The sequence below is a fragment of the Artemia sp. Qi Xiang Cuo genome, chromosome 18 (genome assembly GCF_049724085.1).
Source record: "Artemia sp. Qi Xiang Cuo chromosome 18, ASM4972408v1, whole genome shotgun sequence".
Taxonomy (NCBI): Eukaryota; Metazoa; Arthropoda; class Branchiopoda; order Anostraca; family Artemiidae; genus Artemia; species Artemia sp. Qi Xiang Cuo.
Window position 1 is genome coordinate 29,553,731 of NC_142811.1, and position 19,597 is coordinate 29,573,327.

Here is a 19,597-nt window from a genome sequence, read left to right on the forward strand (position 1 = left end):
CAAAACGAACAAAAAATTATTAGCTATATGATTGGGTTCACCTTCTAGTCATTGCCTCGCTCTTTAAGCCAAGGATTTTTTAGTACTTTCATAAGAGCTATTTATTCTAATTAACGGCCTTTGTCATTAAGGGGTCATTTTTAAAGAATTGGAACAAAATTCGAACTTTAGCTTGAAGAGCAAGGTATTGACTAGGGGGAAAAACTTCCTAATATACGTATTAAAAATATATGAATATAGAAGTTCGTTACGTAAGTTAATTCGTAAGTTACGTATATTTATTACTAATAAAAACGTTCGTAAATAAAATTCAACAAGTTTCGAGAAAGCCATTTAATCAAATAAAAGTAAAATTAATATGCAAATTTCGTTTTAATTATTCATGCACGGTGAACCAAAATCAAAACATGTATTAATTAAAAAACGTTCACAAATGAAATAAAAAAAAAGTTTTTTTTAATTGAAAGTAAGGAACAACGTTAAAACTTAAAACGAACAGAAATTATTCCGTATATGAAAGGGGTTATCCCCTCCTCAACACCTCACTCTTTACGCTAAAGTTTGACTTTCTCACAACTCAATTTTTTTAAACAATAAAATTTTCTTTTAATTGCAAATTTTTTTATTAACTTTAACGAAAATCACACCATCAGATTCAGCTTATCAAAGAACATAATTTTTTTTTTTTTTTTTTTTTTAATTTTTTTTTTTTATACAAAGAACATCATTAAAGAATCTTCAAACTCTTATCTGCAAAAATGTGGAATTTTGCATTTAAAAAAAATAGCTGCATTAACTAAAAAACGATCAGAAATTAAATTAAAAAAAACAAGTTTTTTAAATTGAAAGTAAGGAGCGACATTAAAACTTAAAACAAACAGAAATTATTCCGTATATGAAAGGGGCTGTTCCCCCTCAACGCCTCACTCTTTACGCTAAACTTCGACTCTGTCTCACAACTTTATTTTTTAAAACAATAAGAAACTTTAGCGTAAAGAGCGAGGCGTTGAGGAGGGGACAGCCCCTTTCATATACGGAATAATTTCTGTGGGTTTTATGTTTTAATGTCGCTCCTTACTTTCAGTTTAAAAAACTTGTTTTTTTATTTAATCGTAGATAGAATTTAGCCCAAATTCACCTTTGTCACGATTCAAAGCAATGTTCTTGAGTCAGATTTTCTTTATTCCAAGCGTTTCACGAAAATTTTGCTTTAAACCCCGATCCCTAGAAATCAAAGAGACATTATCAAACAAAATAAAATGGTCTGGAAAATTGAAAATATGTTCTGAAAAGGCTTAAGTAAAATCTTCAGACTTAGAATTTTGCTTTAAAGCCAAAGAAATAGAATATTTATGCTGTAACAATCTTATTTCCAAATTTTGGTTAGTACGTCCGACATATGAGCTTCCACAAGTACATGGGATCTAATAGATCCAACTTTGTTGCCCCAACGAAGTTAGATCCTTCCCAGAATTTAGGAAACTACCCAAAGTATTATTATTCTTTAAAGCTACCCTTAGACCATTACTTTGTAAAATTCTTTTAAGTTTTTTACTTAGCCCGGGTACATATGGTAAGGAACATCCTTCTCCCAAGTTGTTTCCAAGACTTCCTTAGAAATCTCTAGAAACCATTTTGCTTCTCTTTGAAAAAGTCTGGTTATATAGCCACTCGGAATATATGTTGTTTATTACTATTTTTCTTATAAAGGACAACTCCTCCTCAAAAAAGTTTGGAGAGTACATACTAAAGATCCGTTCAGTTAAAGATCCGGTTTAGGCACATAAAATCACATTTAAAATTTTTAGAATACAAAATGAGAATGAATAGATAAATTAGTCGTGACTTTTACTATTAGAAAAATAATGTTTGCAGTAGCACTTTTATTTATTTTTGGACTGTTTTTTTTTACTTCCAATTATTTTTTTTGGATTATTCAACTTTCTTTATTTATTCGGCTGTACCGATGGTACTCTATGACTGCTCATCGACAGTACGCGGCTGTACCAGTGGCACTTGTCGTGAGGATATTTTTAGTATATCGATAAACAAAGCTATACTACCAAGTTGTTTTGGGTATATTTTTAAAATGGATCATTTTTCCAAGGTATATATATTTTTTTTGTTCAAGGATATATTTTTCCATGGGTAATTGTTTTTTTATGAGGATATTTTTTTAATATATCGATAAACAGAGGTCTACTTCTATGTTGTTTAGGATATATTTTCCAAATGAATCATATTTTCCATGGTAATTTTTTTTTTATGTATAAATTTATCCATGGGTAATTGTTTTTCATTAAGGTTTTTTTTATCATATCTGTAAACAAGTTTTTTTGGGTTTATTTTTCAAATGAATCATTTTTTCCAAGGTATATTTTTTTCTTGGATATATTTTTCTATGGTTAATTATTTTTATGGGTATATTTTTTAAATGAATCCTTTTTACATGTTGTATTTTTTGGTCATGGATATATTTTTCCATTGGTAATTATTTTTCATGAGAAAATTTTATTATATTGATAAAAAAATTTCTACTTTCAAGTTGTTTTGGACATATTTTTCTAATGAATAATTTTTCCAAGGTATATATATTTTTTTCAAGGATATTCATTTGAAAAATATGCCCAAAACAACTTGGAAGTAGACCTTTGTTTATCGATGTATTATAAATATCCTCATAAGAAATTATTATCCATGAAAAAATATATCCATTAACAACAAATACACATTGGAAAAATGATTCATTTAAAATATACACCCAAAACAACTTGGAAGTATACCTCTGTTTATCGTTATATTAAAAATATCCTCATGAAAAATAATTACTCATGGAATAATGTGCCTTGGAAAAATGATATGTTTGCAAAAAATACCCAAAACAACTTGGAAGTAGACCTCTGTTTATCGATATATTAAAAATATCCTCATAAAAAATACTTATCCATGCAATAATGTATCCATGAAAATAATATATATCTTGGAAAAATGATTAATTAGATAAATATATTCTGAATTACTTGGAAGTAGACATTTGTTTATCAATATATTAAAATTATTCTCATGAAAAACATCACCCATGAAAAAATATATCCATGAAGAAAAATATACCTTGGAAAAATGATTCATTTGAAAAATATAACCAAAACAACTTGGAAGTAGATCTCTGTTTATCGAAATATTAAAAATAACCTCATGAAAAATAACTACCCATGGAAAAATATATCCATGAAAAAAATATACCATGGAAAAAACAAATCATTTAAAAATATATACCCAAAACAACTTGGAAGTAGACCTCTGTTTATCGATATATTGAAAAACATCCTGATGAAAAATAAATACCCATGGGAAAATATATACATGAAGAAAAAGTATAACATGGGAAAAATGATTCATTTGGAAAAAAAAACCTAAACAACTTGGAAGTAGACCTCTGTTTATCGATATATTAAAAAAATCCTTATAAGAAATAATTACCCATATAAAAATATATCCTTAAAAAATATATATATATACCTTGGAAAAATGATTCATTCGAAAAATATACCCAAAACAACTTGGTTGTAGATCTCTGTTATCGATATCAGAGACAATGCTATAGCGTTGCCTATAGTAAAGGCTATACGGCTCCAATGTTGTATTATTATTATTTTTTCCCAAGAGGCACTTCATATGGAAGGGGTCGTCATAGAAACTTCAAAGGGGGCTCAATCGATTGGAAATCGAGAGTTCTAGTGCCCTTTCTAATACTCGAAAGTGATTGGAGGGCAACTAGCCCCCCACGCCCCTCATTCCCATAAACACATCCAATCAAAATTTTGAGATAGCAATTTTGTTCAGCGTAGTTGATTACAAGATAGAAAATATATTTTTGAGGAGGACACTCCCCCAGAACCCTCAAGGCATGGGTTTTAAGTTATGCCCTTGGGGCATATAAGGTTTTTATAGAAGGTTTTGTCGTAGAAACATCAAAAAATCTTATTCGATTGGAAATTCAAAGGGCTAGTGCCCTTTTTAATAGTCGAGTGATTGGAGGGAAAATAGCCCCCCCCCACGCCAATCATTCCCCCAAACACATCCAATCAAAATTTTGGGATAGCTATTTTGTTTAGCGTAGTTGATTTACAGATATAAAATATTTTTTGAGGAGGACACTCCCCCACAGCCCTCAGGGAGAGGGTTTTAAGTTATGCCCTTGGGGCATATAAGGATTTTATACAAGGCGTTGTCACAGAAACTTCAAAAAAGGCTTATTCGATTGGAAATTCAAAGGGCTATTGCTCTTTTTAATACTCAAAAGTGACTGGAGGGCCACTAGCCCCCCCCCCCCATCCCTCGCCCATCATTGTCCCAAACACATCCAATCAAAATTTTGAGATAGTCATTTTGTTCAGCGTAGTTGATTTCCAGATAGAAAATATATTTTTGAGGAGGGCAGTCCCCCACAACCCTCAAGGCAAGGGTTTTAAGTTATACTACTAATACTACTACTACTAACAACTCATCGCAGCACCAAGCCGCCTGAGGCCAACACAGCTACGCACGCTCCTTCTCCACCCCAATCTATTCAAAGCCTCCCTTTTTACACCCGCCCATGAAGTTCCCATTTCCTTTAAGTCTTTCTTTATGACGTCCTCCACCCCAGACGGGGGCGACGTGCTTTCCGTTTAGTCCTAGATGGTTGGCCGAAAAGAACAATCTTCGGCAATCTGTCATCCTTCATCCGCACAACATGCCCTAACCACCTCAACCTTTCTTTCATTGCAGACCTAGAGAGCGGTATTGAACCACATTTTTCTTATAACCTATTGTTTGAAATACGGTCAGTCAGCCAGGTACCCAGAACAATCCTTAAGCAATTTCTCAAGAAAACATCTACCAAATCTTCATTTGCTTTTCGGAGTGTCCATGCTTCAGAGCCATATTTGACCACTGTCATCACTGTAGCTTCTAATATTCTAATCTTGGTTTGCAGACTTATCTTCCTATTCTTCCAAACTTTTTTTTAACCGGGAAAAAACACCCTGAGCCTTGGCTATCCTACTTTTAACATCTTCGATGCTCCCACAATCTTTACTAATAATACTACCAAGGTAAGTGAAGCTGCCCACCTGATCAGTCTTTTCATTACCCAACGTCACCTTTTTATCTTCACTTATTCCTAGCCTTAGCGACTTAGTCTTCCTAACATTAATTTTCAAACCAATACTAGCACCCTGGGGGCTATATTTAAGTTATACCCTGGGGGCATATATGGTTTTTATAGAAGGCTTTGTCGTAAAAACTTCAAAAAAGTCTCATTCGATTCGAAATTGAAAGCTCAAAAGTGTTTGACTATTTTTAATAGTCAAAAGGGATTGGAGGGTAATTACCCCCACTCACGCCCACCTTTTCCCCAAACACATCCAATAAAAATTTTGAGACAGCCATTTTATTAGACGTAGTTTTAAGTTCTGGAAATTAGGTCTCTGAGAATGGCAACCCCCCCACAGCCCTCAGGGGAAGGGTTGTAAGTTATGCCCTGGGGGCATATAAGTTTTGTATAGACAACGTTGTCGTAAAAACTTCAGAAAGGGCTCATTCGATTACAAATTTAAATGCCTAGTTCCCTTTTTAATAGTCGAAAGTGATTATAAGGCAAATGACACCCCTTCCACGCCCACCATATCCCCAAACACATCCAATCAAAATTATGATATAGCCATTTTGTTCAACGTAGTTGAAAGTTCTGGAAATTATCTGTTTTAGCAGGAAACTCCCCCCACAGTCTTCAGGGGCAAGGGTTATAAGTTATGCCCAGGGGGCATATATGGTTCTTATGGTAGGAATGCTTATATAAACTTCAGAGAGGGCTCATTTGATTGGATATTGAAAGTTCTAGTTCACTTTTTAAGCGTCAAAAGATATTGGAGGGTAACCAGCTTCCCCCCCCCCCCAAAAAAGAAACCCTTTTTTTCCAAATGCACCCAGTAAAAATTTAAGATAGCTATTATGTTAAAAATACTTCAAAGATCATGTAGCAAAAATTCCGGTGTCGACACAACCCACCAGGGCCTGGGGACAGGCGTTGTACGTTATTCCCTGGGAGCATATATGGGTCTTATGGAAGGGATGCTCGTGTATAAACCTCAAAGAGGGATCATTTGATTGGAAATTAAAAGTTCTAGTTTCTTTTTGTCAAAAGAGTCAAAAGAGATTTTGACCCCCCCCCCCCCTCCACGCCCTTTTTTCCTCAAATGCATCCGATAAGAACTTTGAGATAGCCTTTTTTTAAATTGTTCAAAGACCATATAACGAAAACTCAGGGGTTAACACAGCCCACAGGGCCCAAGGGCAGGCGTTGTAAGTTATGCCCTGGGGCATATATTGTTCGTATGAAAAGGATGCTCGTAAAAACCTCAGAGAGGGCTCATTTGATTGAATATTGAAAGTTCGAGCTAAATTTTTAATAGTCAAAACAGATCCAAAGGCAGCTAGTCCCCCCACCATGCCTTCTTTTTCAAAACCCATCTGATGAAAATGTTGAGATAGACATTTTGTTAAAAATAGTTCAAAGGTCGGATAAGAAAAAATCTGGTCCCAATAGAACCCCCGAGGGCACAGGGGAAGGCGTTCTGAGTTATGCCCTAAGTTCATGTATTGTTCTTATGAAAAGGATGCTCGTATAAACTTCAGAGAGGGCTCATTTGATTGGAAATTGAAAGTTCTAGTTCACTTTTTTAGAGTGAAGAGAGTTAAACTAGCCCCCCCCCCCCCCACGCTCTTTTTCCCCCAAACTCGTCCGCTACGAATTTTGAGATACCCAGCGTTTTGGAAATTTTTCCAAAATTAGATAACAAACTCGCCCCCCAGAGCCCGGGGGATAGGCCTTGTGGAGAGCCTGGGGCGTATATTATTCTTATGAAAGGGAAGCTCGTATAAACTTCAGAGGGGGCTCAATTGATTGGAAATTGAAAATTTTAGTACAATTTTTAAGAGTCAATAGATATCCGAGGGCAACTAGCCCCCCCCCACACACACACCCTTTCTTCCCCAAGCTCATCCAGTAAAATTGTTATAATAGCCATTTCATTCAAAATAGTTCAAAGGTCAGATAGGAAAAATTCCTGCGTCGAAGGAACCCGCCAGGCCCCGGATGCAGGCGTTATGAATAATGCTCTAGGGGCATATATAGTTCTTATGGAAGGGATGCTTGTATACACTTCAAAGAGGGCTCATTTGATTTGAAATTGAAAATTCTTGTACACTTTTTAAGAGTCAAATGAGATCGGAAGGCAACTAGCCCCCTTCCTCCACGGCCTAAGTGCATCAGATAAAAATTTTGAGATAGACATTTTGTTGAAGGTTCTTCAAAGTTCTGATAACAAAAAACTACGGTGTTGATACAGCCCCCCGGGGCCTGGGGGTAGATGTTGTAGGTTATGCCCTGGGGGTATATATGGTTGTTATGGAAGGGATTCTCGTATAAAATTCCTAGAGGGCTCAAATGATTGGAAATTGAAAGCTGGAATTCACTTTTTAAGAGTCAAAAGTGATTGGAGGGCAGCTAGCCCCCCCCCCCCCCCACACTCCATTGATTTTTTTCTCAGAGGCACTTCATATACAAGGGGTCGTCGTATAAACTTCAAAGGGGGCTCATTCGATTAGAAATCGAGAGTTCTAGTGCCCCTGTTCAGAGTAAAAAGTGATCAGAGGGCAAGTGGCCCCCCAATCCCTTTTTTCCCAAACATATCTGATAAAAAATTTGAGGTAGCCGTTTTGGTAAAAATAGTTCAAAAATCATATAACAAAAACTCCTTTATCTATGGTTATTTCGTTAAAAATAGTTCATAGACCAGATAAGAAAAACTCCTGTATCGACACAACCCCCCCCCCAGGGCCGGGGCAGGCGTAGTAAGTATTGCTCTGGGGGCATATATGGTTCTTTTGGAAGGTATGCTCGTATAAACTTCAGAGAGGGTTCATTTGAATGGAAATTAAAAGTTGTAGTTCATTTTCTCAGAGTGAAAAAAGATCAGAGGGCAACCAGCCCCTCTCAACCTCCACGCCTTCGGGTGTATCGGATGGATAAACCCATCTGATAAAAGTTTAGGTGACCATTTGGTTAAAAATAGTTCAACCATCAGGTATTAAAACTCCAGGGTCGACACAATCCCGCAGGGCCCAGAGATAGGTGTTGTAAGTTATACTCTCGGGACATATATGGTTCTTATAGAAGGGGTACTCGTCTAAACTTCAGAGAGGGCTATTTTTTATTGTAAACGTAAAGTTCTAGTTCACTTTTAAAGATTCAAAAGAGACCGAAGCTTAATCTAGTCCTCCCCAGCCATTTTTCCCCAAACCCATCCCATAAAGATTTTGAGATAGCAATTTTCTTAAAAATAGTTCAAACACCAGATAATAAAAATTCCGAGGTTGACATAAACCCATTTTTTCACTTTGATATTTTTACTTTGATCTAAGTTTTGATACTTTGATGAATATTTGATTTTTTTAAGTTTGATATAGAAATAAGGAATTTTAAAAAAATTGAAATTTTTTGCAATCAAAAACGAACAAAAAATATTTTAAAAAAATTCTGAAAAATAAGTTTTTCAAAGAAAAGTAAAGGCCATTTTCAACTTAAGTTCAGCAGAATCCTTTTAAAATTCAAACTCAAAGCGACCAGAAATTACTATTAAAGAATAAATGAAACCCAAAACGAACAGAAATTAAATAAAAAGTCATAGCAAAAACATACCACAAGTAATAATATAAATGAATAAATAGATCTTAAAGCAAGTAGTGCTTAGATTGAATATGAATATCAAGCTTAAAACAAAAAAAAATATTTGCTTATTGAAGTGTAAATGAAATTTAAAACGAACAGAAATTAAATAAACAATCAACGCAAAACAAACATACAATAGATATTAATGTAAATTAATAAATAAATCTTAAAAAGAGTGAAACTTAAATACTTGCAAATCAAGCTTGAAACGAACAAAAATCACCACAAACAAGAGCTCGGGTATGACCTCCTTCTCTCACTGTAAAAGCTTAAAACCTACTGCGGCATTGGCGCTTTACTGAAAACTATATGTGTCTTGAACAGTCTTGGAAAGTATAAACAACATCAAATTAAATATTTGATGTATAATGATATTAATTGTTGAAAGATCCATCAGTTCAAGAATTTATTTCACTGTAATTGTATTTTTATTTTCAATCCTGTAAGAAGTGGAAAAGAAGATGTTTGTATTATAACCTGTTTTCAGTTAAGCGCCAATGACGCAGTAGGCTTGTGGTTTTTTTTACGGTTAGGGAAGGAGGCAGTCACTTGTTTGTAGAGAAACTATATTCGTCTTTAACAACTTTAAAAGAGCTAATAAATTAAACTGAATATTTGATGTATAATGATATTAATTGCTGAAAGATCATCAGTTCAAAATGTTACTATAATTTTAATGTTTATTTCTATATTAAGTACAAAAGAACAGTTTTGTCATAAGATTGAATTTCAGTAAAGCGCAATGACGCGGTAGGTTTTAGACTTTTACAGTGAGAGAAGGAGGTCATACCCAAACTCTTGTTTGTGGTGATTTTTGTTCCTATCAAGCTTGATTTGCATATTCAATTTAAGTTTCACTCGTTTTAAGATTTATTTATTAATTTACATTAATATTTATTGTATGTTTGTTTTACATTGATTGTTTATTTAATTTCTGTTCAGGTTCAGGTTCATACTTTTTTATAAACAAAAAAATAAAACATTGTTAAAAAATGTCCAACTAAAGAAAGAATATGCTTTAAAAAGCGACCGGTTGGATATCATGCATGCCAAATCATCAAACCAATTAAAATGAAAAAAGGGGAAAACAATAATAATAACTGAAAATAATGATAAATATATAATGGCACAAAATATAAAAAAAAAAAAAATATCTAAAAAAAAAAAAAAAAAAAAAAAAAAAAAAAAAAAAAAAAGCCTACTCTCGAACCATTAACACTACCAAATTCCTGAAAAGAAATGATTTTTAATACGGGTTTTAAGTTGCGGCACACTTTCAGCTTGACGAACATAATCTGGGAACGAATTCCAAACTGACGGGCCCATGTGTCTGGTCACTTGACTCGCTCTCGTTGTGTTCCGTGGCTCAGATGCAAGACTATCCGCACTCCTAGTCGAATAATCGTGATAAAACGATTTAGGCTTAAAAATATTCATAAGAAAATCCGGTGCAAAACCATTCAGACACTAAAATACAAAAACTTCAATTTGATAATCTTTTATTTCACCGACCTTTAAAATTCTTAGATTTCCAAAGAGTTATTTTGTGCAATCCATACCTCGATTAGATCTTCTAATCAACCTCATGATCTTATTCTTTCGATCTCCAACTCTTCTGCTGCAGAACCTACAATAAGTCACCCAAATTAAACCACCCAAATTTATATGAGGTAATTTTAAGGAAACATACAATAACAGCAGGATTCTTCAAGGTAAACAATTTTGAAAATGGTTCAGAGCTCTAAGGCCTCGAGTCAGCTTGCATGCTATGATGTCGCAGTGTTTTCTCAAACTAAAGTTTCGATCCAGGATGAATCGCAGATATCGGATCTCTTCGACTTGTGAGAGCGGTAGGCCATTGTAAATAATAACACCAGGAAGAGTGGGAGCAGAACCAGTCCTTGTAAACATCATAAAATTAGGTTTTGATGCATTGACGCTAAGTAGGCTAGCACAAACAAATTCATGTAGGCCATCAAGCGCCTTATTAGCCTTGAACAAGAGCTCTTGCAGCGACTTTGCTGCAATCACTAAAGCCTTGTCGTCAGCAAAAGAAGTAACTGAAGCTCCGGGAATGTAGAATATCATTGTGTCTACAAATATCAGGTACAGGAGAGGACCAAGAACTGAGCCCTGTGGAAAACCACACTTTATGGGAAACGGCTGAGAAGATTTATTACTCAGAGTCACTCGTAGCTTCCTTTCACTTAAATATGATTCAAACCAATTTAAAACACTACCTTTTATGCCTAAATAACACAGCCTTTCCAATAAAATCTTAAAATCAACAGTGTCGAACGCCTTTCTAAAATCAATAAAAACGCCCATGCACTGCTCGCCATTCTCAAGTGCTGAGTTAATATTTTCCAGAAGATGCTGGACTGCCTGCATCGTCGAATGTCCTTTCCGGAAGCCGAATTGACCATCATGTAAAACACCAATTTTCATCAGTTACTCGTAAAGCCGGTGATGAACAATCTTTCCATAAATTTTTGAATAAATCGGGAGAATTGATATTGGTCTCCAATTAGATATATCAGTTTTGACTCCACCTTTGTGCAACGGTACAACTTTAGCTATTTTAAGCGCACTCGGAAACATCTCCTTTTCCATAGAAATATTGATAAGGTATACGAGGACAGGAAGCAAATAAACCAGAACCGACTTGAGCGTTCTAAGGCTCATTCCATCAACTCCTGCACTGTTTGACTTAATCATGCTAACAATTTTGCGTACCTCCTCTTCAGTACAAGGCTGGAAATGCATTTCGAAACCCCTTCCTCGCTCATCCACAAAACTGCTTGATTCGAAAACATGGGAGCTCCTTGCTTCTTCTTGAATCTTGCAGTCAATTTCAGAGAAATATTGTCCAAATGCGTTGTAGATTTCCTCAGTTTCTTCCAAGGTCCTATTATTTAGCACAATTTTTGGCTCCGATGGCTTCATAGGGCCTTTTAGAAGATCATTCACAACTTGCCATGTTGCTTTGGGGTTACCTTTACTTTCTTCAAATACATTTGTAAAATATGCATTCTTTTTTTTCCTTCTTAGGGCATTTGCACTATTCCTTAGCTCTTTATGCATCACATGAAGCTTATTATTCTGCGGATGATTCAGATGCTCCTCACACACCTGATTTCTCATATTAAACAGATTCAGCAGCTCATCATCACACCATGGTTTTCTCGGTTTATTCTTTCTGGGGTTTGTTTGTTTAAGCGGACACGTCCTATCATAAATATTCGACACTATTTGGCTAAACTTTTCAAATGCTTCCGACGGATGATCTTCATTCAGTACTGTTTCCCAGTTAATAACACTAATTTGTTCTTCAAATTTTTTCAGATTAACTGGCTTCAGTTCACGCATTGGTATTTTTCTGTTATTTTTCTTCACTTCAGAATTCAAATGCAATACAACCGGAAGATGGCTGGGCTTATAACAACAGAGCAGCACGCTTTACTTAGTATCGCTGAAAACACAAACATATTATCGATGAGCGTTTCCGAATGATCCGTGATTCTCGTTTGAATGCTCACGGTCGGGTATAAATCATTTGACATCATCAGGCTCAAAAAATCCAAGTTTGGTCCACGTACATTTAACAAATCAAAATTAAAGTCTCCCATACATATAAACTCTTGACTAGATCTATTTACCTTTGCAGCAAGACATTCAAATCCTTCAGAAAACTCTTCAAATGATGCACTTGGTGGCTTATATACAGCAGTAAAAATACAAGCTCGATTTTCAAACTGAATTTCTATACTAAGGGTTTCTATTTTACCCTCCTTCCAAATGTCCAAATCCTTTCTAATTTTCCAATTCAAATCCTGGCGGACAATGAAAGCCAGGCCTCCACGTCCCATTGACTATCGACTTCGAGCAATCAGTTCATAACCTGGAAAGTTAAAGGACAAAAGAAGGGTATCATGACCCAAAAATGTTTCACATAATGCCATTATATGTAAATTATTAGATCGGGAAATAAAATCAAAAATCTCATGGTAAGAAGACGTTAAATGACAATTCCATGTACATGCATGAAATCCAGACCGGCCTAACTCCTCCAAAGTTGATAACTGGCGATATTTACTATCAAGAGATGGACGAAAATTAATTTGCGATCCATCATTTCCAGTATCCGTCAACAAATAATCATCAACATTAAACGGATTATTTTGCAAATTACTCAATCTTCCACTTAAACTACTATTCATATCAACTTACGCAAAAAAGAATCCTATAATTCATCCCTTTTCCGCGCTCAAACGGGACGATAATTATACTTATAAGAAATCAAAAAATAAACAACAAAATAAAAATATTACTAAAGAGTAATATAGAACATCTTGACGAGATAAACACTACCAAACTACTCATAAACAACAAACTAAACGCAATCTGAAAGCGAGTTAATTCGACGAGCAGCTCACTCACCCGGAAGCATTGCGAGAACCTGGCCACGATATGACCATACATTTTTCACGCCAAACTTGTCTCTCGCGGCTCTCAGGATATCGCGACGGCGCTTGGTTAGAGACTCAGACAAAAAGATTTTCGAACCAGCCAATTTTGATTTACTCGCAAACACTTTACGGGCCGTCTCACAGGCGGAAAATCTCACTACCACTGGTGCAACTTTATCGTTTGCCGACCGTAGATTATTCAATTTTGACCTGTAAACTATAGCAAAATCACAATCAGAGATACTGGAAAGCCCCAACTTTTGCGAGGCTATATTCAGAATAGTCGACTTCAAGTCAACACCCGGCTGCTGCTTAATACCATGAAAAACTAGAGTTCCAAGCTGTTTTTCTTGCTCATGATAATCAATTTTAATTTCTAATTTTGCATTCGGTTCTCTAAATTTTCAATCAGTCCTTTTATATTCTTTACTGACACCAACAATTGCTCTAGCTTCGGATTGAACTCAAGCGACACTGACGAGTATATTTCACTCGTGATAGTCTCAACAGAAGTTTTCAGAGTTCGGTCGTTTCCGCATTTATTTTGAACTTGCTTAGTAATCGCGCTCATCATTGATTCTTTTGTCTTAGCGATTTCTTCCTCAGTTGCGACTGTTTTAACTAGCAAATCCGCGGTAGATGGTTCAGAAGAAACTGCTCTCGGCGATGTGAAAGTTTTGGAAGCCGTCTTATAAATGTCCGGGTTTTGGTTAACCTCTTTAAACGCACTTCCAACATTTTTATCAGTTTTTGTAGATGCTTCGCGGTAATTGTCCTCAAACGAGATGAGACTATTCTCCGTTAGGCGCGACTCTGTGTGATCTCCATACGCAAAAACTAAGTAGTTGAAGATTCCTTTTTTATCCTTTGAAACTTGGATAATTCTTACGGGCCACAGCGGGAATCTTTTGAAATTCGCTAACGCAAGCTGGAACTGTTGGAATTTTGACATTTCTTCGCTACTACGAGAAAAACCAAAAAAGAGAAAAAAAAAATCAACTTATCTTTCAGTGGGCAGGCCCACGGCAGCAGTGGCAATCAGCAATTGACGGCTGGCCCGGTGGTCCGCGGAACCTGCTTTGTTATTCACCACCGTACTCTGGCATCCTTAATCAGCTAATCCAAAGTAATTCGAACGCCACACAAATAATAGGACGATCTGTTGATTGCTACCGTAATATAAGTCCTTTTTCTTTTCATAAAACGTGAATTAATTCACTTATTGCGAAACTGTCCACTGTAATTTATTCTAAATTTAATCCGGATTAAAAACAAAACAGATGTTTACAGGTCAGATGCCAAACGAGAACTGAATTTCATTTCGTTTTAAATTTCATTTACACTTCAATAGGCAAACATTTTTTTTGTTTTAAGCTTGATATTCATATTCAATCTAAGCATTACTTGCTTTAAAATCTATTTATTCATTTATATTATTACTTGTTGTAGTTTCATTTACACTTCAATATGCAAATATTTTTTTTCGTTTTAAGCTTGATATTCATATTCAGTCTAAGCATTACTCACTTTAAGATCTATTTATTCATTTATATTATTACTTGTTTTATGTTTTTGCTATGACTGTTTATTTAATTTCTGTTCGTTTTGGGTTTAATTTATTCTTTAATAGTAATTTCTGGTCGTTTTGAGTGTGAATTTTAAAAGGTATTTGCATCTGCTGGGCTTAAGTTTAAAATGGTCTTTACTTTTCTTTGAAAAACTTATTTTTCGGAAAGATTTTTTAATTAATATTATAAAATATCCTCGTGAAAAGTACCACTGGTATAGCCGCGTTGTGTCGAAGCGCAGTCTTAGAGTACCATTGATACAGCCGAATAAATAAAAAATAAATAAAAGTTGAATAATCCAAAAAAATGGAAGTCTAAAAAAGATTCAGTCCAAAAAAAGAAAAGTAAAACTACAAACTTTATTTTTCTAGTAGTAAGAGTCACGACTAGCTTATCAATTATTTTTTAGAGGTAATTAGTTGGCAAGAAAAAAAAAAAAAAAAAAAAAAAAAAAAAAGACTGCCATCCTAATCCAGCAATTGAGACTAATGTGCACTTGAACGAGGTTTTAACCTTACTCAACTGTCCAACTACCTAAGACCAAAAAGTATAACTGAACCATCAACCAAATAGAAATGTCCAAATCCATGCAAACTCGTCATCATTAATTATAAATCGTTGTAAATTTATAAGCTAAAGCACCTTAAATCTAGCGAAATATTTCCAAGTAGAACCTTCCACTAGGGCTCATCAGAAGAAATACCACCTGCCTATATCATTCTCATTTTTTATTTCGAAAATATTAAATGAGAAATATTAAATGATTCTTTTAAGTATGTTTCATACCGTTTTAAGACAAGTAAAAAAAAAACTAAAAAAAAATTTCTAAGTAAAAAAAAGTTAAAAAAAAGTAAGAAAAATTAAACTTAAGAAGAAAGTACAAGAAAATGAGAGAAGAGGCCGAAAATTTGGAGGAGGGGGTATTATGGTCCTTGTAAGTTGGGGTCCTTGGTGGTTGGGGTTCATGGTGGTTGGGGTTCTTAATGGTTGGGGTAAAAAAAGTATAAGAAAATAAGGAGAGGGGCCAAAAGGCTGAGGGGTATTGGGGTCCTTGGAGGTTGGGATCCTTGATGGTTGGGGTCCTTGGTTGTTCAAAAATGATCCCCCATATCACTGTGAGGGGTGGACGACCTTAGCTCACTGTCGACCTCACTGATGGCACTTGCTCTAAAACACTGTCTAAAAAGTCACTTTTGAGGCCGATATACCTCCCGATAACATCAATTTCGGGGGAGTCGATAACAATTGGACTCACCCCCATACTCGGACCTCCTTCGCGTTCACTTTCCAGTACACTATCACGGAATTGGGCTTGCAGTGGTAACATGTCACCATTAGAAGGTCTGTGAAACTAGAAGAATAATAAGAGCATATTACCTCACTAGAACACATTACCCTATAAAAAAAGAATAATTATGAATTAGTATAGAAGTCTTAGACACTATACTACTCATTGGAATGCATCATTGTATTACGAGCCATAGAACGGTACCATGACCCTCGGCATTGTAGCTCCTCTTACTACTGACCATACGTACAGGCCACACTTCTGCTATAACAAAACCCCCTTTGGAATTATAATGTTTTTAAAAAAGTCATGAAAAACTCACCGAGGGAAAAAATTTTCTGGCCATTTGGTGAGAAACTCTTCAGCCCATGCCAGTATTTCATCACCGTCTTTCGTTGATGGAGCTCCTTCCCCAATGAATTTGGCCACGAGCCGATCGATTTCAAAACCGGCCTAAAAAAAGTAACTTTTCTATTAGGTGTGAAGGGCATAAGGAACTAACAGGGGTGGGGGATGGAGGTTTTCAAACTAAGGGGAAGGGGTTGGTAGAAAAATGAAAAAAGCTCCCTTCAAAGCCTGAAAAGGCGAGAAAATGACATTATGAGAGTGAAAAGCCGTTCAAGGCATGAAATGGTGAAAGTAGACTAGAAAAACAACTATATTTTTATATATTTTCTGGGAGTGGGTCTTTAAAACTAGGCATATAACCTGAAACTTCAATATTCGAGTGAAAAGTCAAATCTAAAGAGTAAGCACTTAAAAGAATAAAACAACCCTCTTCAAAGCCGGAAATGGCGAAATGAAATACTAAAAATTAACAAAGAGAGGAAAAACAAAGAGAAACGAGACTGCTGCCGGTAGAAAAAAAAGATCAAAAACAAAAAAAAAACACGGATATTTCGTCTTTCTGTAAACTAGGCCTCCTCTGCACAAGAAAAATGCCGTTATAAAACGAAACAATAACACTACTAAAAATACAATTGACCAAACTGATCCACGTAGGAGACAGAAGCCAATAGAGTTACTTCAATGGGAACGCTAAAGCAATTAATGTAAAAATATAAAAAATTGAAATTAAGTTTAATTTTTCTGTTGTGAAATAATCCATTTTATAGCTATTACTGAAGCGAATCATTTTCATCTAATAGGTACATTAGTCCACTAGTGATTATTAAAAATCTTAATTGTCTTATTAAATAATGCCCTCCCACTTTTAAAAAAATTTTCATAAATTGAGTCAATATTTAAATTTCCCATATCCCTGTTTATCCAAAGATTCACAAACATATGCTTTTTCTTTAATTTCTATAGTCCCCATTGCTCACTGAGAAAAAACCTATATCTTTAGAAAGAGCCATTGGCTTTTCACGAAAGACTAAAGAACTAGAGCAGTAAATTAGAAATTAACGAAAGACATCATTATTAAGTTAAAAAAAATTAGCAAAAAAATTTTATTTTATTAGGTTAAAAAGAGGAAAAGAAAGACCCTCTGACAGTAAATAGAAATCAGCAAAAGACATCGTTATTAGGTTGAAAAAAAGAAGCCTGTAGAAGGTTGAAAAAAAATTACTCACATCTTCAAATTCTGCCGAGGCTTGGGTGTGGACTCTGGATGGCCCCGGCAAAGATTGTTGGTTTGCAGTGATTTTTGTTCGTTTCAAGCTTGATTTGCATAATTAATTTAAGTTTCATTTCTTTTAAGATTTATTTATTCATTTACATTAGTATCTATTGTATGTTTGTTTGCATTGATTCTTTATTTAATTTCTGTTCGCTTTAGGTTTAGTTTATACTTCCATAGTAGCAAATTTTTTTGTTTTAAGCTTGATTGTAATATTCAATTAAGTACTACTCGCTTTAAGATTTATTTATTCATTTATATCATTACTTGTTGTATATTTTTTGCTATGATTGCTTATTTAAATTCTGTTTGTTTTGGGTTTCATTTATTCTTTAATAATAATTCCTGGTCGTTTTGAGCTGGAATTTTAACAGGTATTTGTACCTGCTGATCTTATGTTTAAAATCAACTTTATTTTTCTTTAAAAAACTTCTATTTCGGAAATTTTTTTTAATTAATTTTTGTTCGTTTTTTTTGCAAAAAGTTTCAAGTTTTTAAAAATATCTTGTTTCAAAGTGACACTTTTTTTTCAAAATCAAATAATTTTTTTTAACAAATATACTTTTATATCCATAAAAATACTTTTATAAACAAATTTTTGTTTATATACACTTTTGTTACTTTCTTACGAGTCAGACACAAATTTCGAGTCGGGGTGTGTGTGGCGAACCCGGTTATTAGGATTGTACTGGTTGTTGTATTTGCAAAAAAAAAAACACTGAATGAGGAATTGAGTCGTCCAGCATGCCAAAAAGCATTTAATTTGTATCTCTTGAAAGGGATGTTAGTTTACGTATTGTTGTACTAAACGGACTCTTTTATATATCTCAAACTCGAGACGCGTTGAAAAACCCGTTTTTACGGGATGATAAAAGACACCGTTGTAAAGAAATAAAATCTATAACGTGGTTTTAATTGCATATACGATATTTACTGAAATGTTGTTTTTTTGGGTTTTTTTTTTGGGGGGGGGGGAGGTACCTAGGTTTGGTTATGTATTTGATATATGGTTTGGCCCCTCCCCCCCCCCTAATGTGCAAATATATATCCCAAATTTGTTTCTAAACTATTATATATTCATCCTATTTTATTTTATTTCATTAGCATTAACCAAACTAGCACTACATAAAAGAGTCCGTTTAGTACAACAGTACCTTAGTTTATCTAATTTTAACCCTTTGTTATACAAAAAAGTGAAGAAAAATATTAGGCAATAGCTTTTTCTAAAAACAAAACCTGAACTAAAAATAATTACGCATAAATTGCCAAACAACAATAAAGACACGAACAGAAACAAAATATGCCTTATACACAATACATTATACTAGCAAAATCAGCATTAGAAATGTGCAGTCAAAATAAAAAGACGAAACAAAATTAAAAACTGTCAACTCACCAAAAACTGTTTTGCAGTCTTAAAACTAGTATTAAAACTAGTATCAAATTAACAATATCAAAGTGAAAAAATGGGTTTGTAACCATCTCAGAGTTTTTACTATTTGAGGTTTGAACTATTTTTAGCAAAATGGCTATCTTAAAATTTTTATCGGATGACTTTGGGAAAAGGGGCGTGAGGGGGAGGGGCTAATTGCCCTTCTATGTCATTTGACTCTTTAAAAGTGAACTAGAACTTTCCGTTTCCAATCAAATGAGCCCTCTCTGAAGTCTATACGAGTATCCTTTCTATAAGAACCATATATGCACCCAAAGCATAACTTACAACGCCTTTCCCCGGGCCCGGGGGGGTCGTGTCGACCTCGTAGTATTAATATCTGATATTTGAAACTATTTTTAAGAGAATGGGATGAACCCATCGGATGGGTTTGGAAAAAGAAGGCGTGGGGGGCCACGCCTGGTTAGCTGCCCTCGGATCTCTTT

The 19,597-nt window shown here is 34.7% G+C and overlaps 1 protein-coding gene across 2 annotated transcripts in view; it reads left to right on the plus strand.

The window, feature by feature from the left end:
• Window positions 1-19,597, plus strand: part of LOC148941400 (glycoprotein-N-acetylgalactosamine 3-beta-galactosyltransferase 1-like) — an 880,586-nt gene that overhangs the window by 20,948 nt on the left and 840,041 nt on the right. The window contains exon 1 of one of the 2 annotated variants that reach the window (XM_089104533.1): window positions 19,205-19,223. The exons of the other annotated variant lie outside the window; for it this stretch is intronic. The gene's annotated coding sequence lies outside the window, so the exon portion shown is untranslated. Of the gene's footprint in view, window positions 1-19,204; window positions 19,224-19,597 lie in introns of those variants that run through there. 2 annotated transcript variants of the gene reach the window in all.